This window comes from Geospiza fortis, unplaced genomic scaffold (genome assembly GCF_000277835.1).
Source record: "Geospiza fortis unplaced genomic scaffold, GeoFor_1.0 scaffold147, whole genome shotgun sequence".
Taxonomy (NCBI): Eukaryota; Metazoa; Chordata; class Aves; order Passeriformes; family Thraupidae; genus Geospiza; species Geospiza fortis.
The window spans coordinates 2,753,212-2,757,930 of NW_005054372.1; the positions used below are offsets into that span (position 1 = coordinate 2,753,212).

The 4,719-nt window shown below is 45.1% G+C and overlaps 1 protein-coding gene across 1 annotated transcript in view; it reads left to right on the forward strand.

Annotated features, from left to right (window-relative positions):
- Nucleotides 1-13: 13 nt before the first annotated feature.
- AFAP1 (actin filament associated protein 1) overlaps nt 14-4,719 on the forward strand; it is a 111,506-nt gene continuing 106,800 nt past the window's right edge. Inside the window, exon 1 of the mRNA XM_005424742.2 lies at nt 14-663. The gene's annotated coding sequence lies outside the window, so the exon portion shown is untranslated. The remainder of the gene's footprint in view (nt 664-4,719) is intronic.

Sequence of the window (4,719 nt, forward strand, 5' to 3'; positions counted from 1 at the left end):
GCCCGCCCCGGGCAGCATCCCTGCCGAGCTCCGCGGGCGGAGAGGGAGCGCGGCAGGGAAGAAGAGGGAGGGGAAGAGCTTGATTCAGAAATGGGCTTTTTCAACCGCTGCTCCGCTGCTGCTCCCGGCAGCCCCGTGCTAGGAAAGCTGTGGGTTTACTGGGGGAAAAAAAGCTGAAAAAAAATAGGAAAAAAAAAAGTCTCGCTCGTTTTCTTGGCCGGGAGCAGCACATGGAAATAGCTGGAGGGAACCCGGTTATCGGGCGGTGGCGGCCCCTGCCCGGGCTGTGGAAGGGCAGGAGCCCGGCCGAGAGCCCCCGGAACGCAGCCTCTGTCCGCCATCCCGAAACTCGCATCCCTTCCCGGGAAAGGCACCGGCCCCGCAGCCGCGCTGCTGCTTTGTACCGCTGCGAGCTTCCTTATTTTCTGCCCTGTGGGGTGGGCAGAGGTGGTCTCCCCGCAGGCTTGGCCATTTGATCTGTTTCATCACAGCCGAGAGATTGCATCATGTTACAGTCCTGGAGTCAGTCAGGGCACAGGCGAACAGAACCATCTTTCCAGATCCATCCCCTCGGCTTCCCGGGCCGACCCCCTCCTTGATTTCCTGTTGAGCTGAGGAGCAGCCTGCCATTGGAGGCTGGGGGGGACCGGTCACAGCGACGTGGTTCGATTTCTTCCACTGAGAGGTTTTTTTGGAAACTCGAGTTTGTCGGTCCTACGCGCGCTGTGTGTCTTGTGTGGAGGGCTTAGAGGAAACTTGCCAAAGATTTAGGCGGTAGGAAAATAATGGGCGGCAAAAGAGCCAGATAAACTGCCAAAACCGGGAGTCGCTCCATAAGCTAAAAGCTCTGGAGTGGCAGGAGGTGAGTGGGTTCAGGCAGGCATCCCTCGGCAACCCAGGCATTCACCTGCCCTAAAGGATAGTGCAGCTGAAAAAGTGCACACTCTGAAAGGCAAGACAGGGTACATGGGAGAAACAGAGAAGTATTTAGCTCATTTCCTCTCTGGATCCTTTATGATCATTTTGATGCAAACACTTGGTGTGCCTGTGCCTGTTCTGTTTATTGTATTACTGAAGTTTGCGGCTGAGGTCCAACTATGAAATGATAAATCTCAAAACCAGAGAGATCCAGTTAAATCATGTACTTCAGTCTAGGGCTTCTTAAGGCAACAGATTCTGCTGTTCTTTGTGCAGCTCTTTGTTTTGTTCCATAGGGAAAAAAATGTCATGGCACGGCTTGGCTCAGTTCTCGGAGGTATCCATAACAATTAATGATTATTCCATAACTAGTGTCTCGCCCTTGCAGGTGCTCTGCTACTGTTTGCTCCAAGTGTTACAAGGCCACTCTTTTCCTTTCATGAAAATAATAGTGTTGTGAACCTTTTTTTTGTGTGCCTTTCTGAGAATGGTCGGTGCAGGGCACAAGGGAGCAGCCTGGCAGCCAGATGGATCAATCCTTCAGTGCTCTCGGATATGGGCACTTGGTGCCTTTCCGTCATCCCTTATGCCTCCTGGTGGTTTCCATGGGAAGAACTGCACAATTACTTTCTTGTTTTGAACAAACCATTTTTTCCTTTTAGAACTGGTGTAAAAGAAGAGCAAATGCTACATTAGAGCAAGAGGGAGGGCATCCTGTCTTTCTGGGGCTATAGGGCCCCACATGGGTTTAAGAAGAATTTGAAATGGATTTGAAAAAGAAGGATCTACAGTTTTCTTTGTGTGTCAGCCAGTGATTGCAGTGACAAGCCGGCAAACAGAACAATGAGCAGATACTCACTGCCTTTGGTGATATGTGGCACTGTTTGGTGTTCCCTAGGAAATTTGTCATCAAAAGTCAAAGTGTTATGTTGTGTTCCTGTGGCTTGAGTAGATTTTTAGATGAAGGGATTTGGAAGGTCTGTGGGCTTGAAACTGAAGTATTGAACCAGTGCCAGCGAGGACAGGGTATAATGCAAGACTTCAATAGATCAACCTAGATCACACATTTTTAAAATTTTACAGTCTTTGTGAAGGATGATTTTCCTTTTTCTCTCCTGAAGTTCTCAGAGTTGAAGAGATACTGTCTGAGACATAAAACCCAAAAGCAAATATTGAAGTCTCAGTGGGACAGGGTGTATTTGGTACGTGTATGACGAATTGTGCTATTCCTTTCAGTGGTGCAAAGACAACTTGCTGCAAGACCAGGGATTGTATTGCCCTGCTGCTTGCTGCAGTCTCCCTTGTGACATTGCCTCAGGACAAAGAGCCAGTGGTTCAGGGCTGGTTGATGCTATCTGGAGTCGATTGATTTAATTTCCATGCATTTTCAAAAGTTTTGTGTCTGATAGGTCATTCAGGGGGAGTGTGGTATCCAGGAGCCAGCCTGGTTAACTGCTTTGTTCAAAGCTGTGCTCTTTGTTTCCTGAGGAGGGGTCGAGGAGGAAGAGGAGGAGGAAGGATGTACTTTTTATTCATTTGCAGATCTCCAGCTGAGGTGGGAGGGTGGGATGCAAGGACTTGCACCTCCAAACTCCTGTACAGCTTAGTCTACTGTGTGCTATTACGGGTTAGTCATAGTAAAGCATACTGTGGCAATTTTCCAAAAAAATTATGTGTCCCTTCCAGCTGTGCAGTTCAGCTGGTTTCAGGTGTGAATGACACCTAGCTACTGGTATGGTTCTGACTTCCCTGACTCATCACTTCATTGACAAATAGTGTTTCATCTGGTACAGAAACTGTCTGTCTGGACTGGGCAGGTGACTGGGTTACACACTCAGTATGTACTATTACAGATCAATGTACTTCTAATGTAAAGTATTCTTAGGCTCAATGACTTAATAGTCAAACCCAACAAGATTAATAGAAATGTGGAAGTCAGCCCGAGGACTGCAGGTACTGTGAACTCTGAGCTTTTAGTGAAGGACTGAAAAAAACAGATCTTGAATCTACTCCTCTATCTGTAAGGGTTGTCTAGGAGGAATTAGTGTTCCTACTATGAGGCACCCCAGGGTGACCTTAGAGCAGTTTAAGTTTTCAAGACCATACCGGACGGCTTTCTGGGGAGTGTCTGCATGAAGCCATCCCAGAGCAGTCCATCAGCACAGAATGAGCAGGTAGGAAGGCATGTGGCTGCAATGGCAGTGACCCTGAGCTCAGAGTGCAGGGGTTGCACCAGCACAGGAGTCTCACTGCACCAACCTGTCCATGCACACATGAAGGTCTGCCTTTTGTAGTGCATCACTGCTCTAAAACACTATGTGTAGATTCAATTGCTCTTACTCTACTAGATGATCTTTAAGGTCTCTCCAAACCCAAACTGTTCTCTGAGACTCTGTGATCAGAAGTTAACTCTTGACTCTCCAGGTCATAAAAGACATGCTGCTGTGAGTAATGGTAATGAACAGTATTGCAGGAACATAACTTGGATTTATGCAGTGGGGGATATCTCATAGCAGGTAACTGTCTTTTGGGACATCATCTCTATTTTCCAGAGATATGGCAAGTAATTAAAACCTGAATGGCAACACTGCCATCAGTTTCCCCTTTGCCATCATAGCAAAAAGTCAGCAATGGCTCAGTGTGCATAGAAAGGTTTGACTGCCAAAGGTGCTGAGCACCCTTAACACAGCAATGTCCAAATGAACTGCTGGTGGTTACCTCTCCAGGTATGCCTTGGAGAATACAGGAGTCTGTGGAAAGGATAAATCAATATCTCTTTTATGTTTTGCCAGTGTTCATCAAGAAATCTAGGAAAGAAACTCCTAAGAGGATTTTTAAAATCATTTGGATCTTGTATAGATACTGCTCTTTACATGTATTGGTATTTTAAAAATTGATTGTGTATGTTTGGCAGTAAAAGGAGCAAACTGATAGACCTGTCTTTTCTAAATCTCTTTCCTAAACTGGAACAGGAAAAAAAATCAATGTATTATTCCTTTTATGGTGACATAGTGGTGGGATTTTTTTAACTATCTAGGGGATGCCTGCTGCCAAGATCTCTCTGCCATTATGTAGTTTTGAGTTGAGTGATAAAGACTATCTTTCTCTAAGACAGATGTTGGTAATGGCCTTACTGTGCCAAAATCTTTGTGAGTACAAAATGCTGTATAAGAATATTTCCATCCGTTAATAGTGAGTGCCAGAAAAGACTACACAAGTGGTTTCAAATTTAATCTGTAATGTAGCTGATGTCTCAAAGATAGCAACATCTTACCCCCAAGAAATACAACACTGTATGTGAGGTAATTGCTATGAGTTACACTGAATATATATTATTCATTAGGGGACTGTCATTATATCATGCTTGTGAATTCCCCAGAGTCTTTTATCAGTGTCCTCATGACATCTCGACATCATCTATGGAAAAGATGATTTTGGTGTCCCACTTGAGTGGCTGATGCTCTGGCTTGCTAGTAGCCGCTTCCAGTGAGCATGCTTGCCTTGTTAATTTAAAATGAATAGACTTTGGGAAAGGAGCTTAGTTCATATAGTCACATCATCAGAGATAGTGCTCCTTCACAGGGAATATGTAGTGGTATGTTATCTCAGTTTTGCAGAAGAGCAAATAGTAAAAGCTCTTTTATGTGCAGCTTTCATGCTAAACTGCTCTGCTCTGTCTTCAAAGTATAAAGTCTCAATATTTGTCCAGTTGCTGTGGATAGATTTTTTTTTTTTTTTTGGTCCATTAAAAGGATCTTTAAGTATGTACTGGAAACTTATCTGGTCTCTCATCAGTTACAC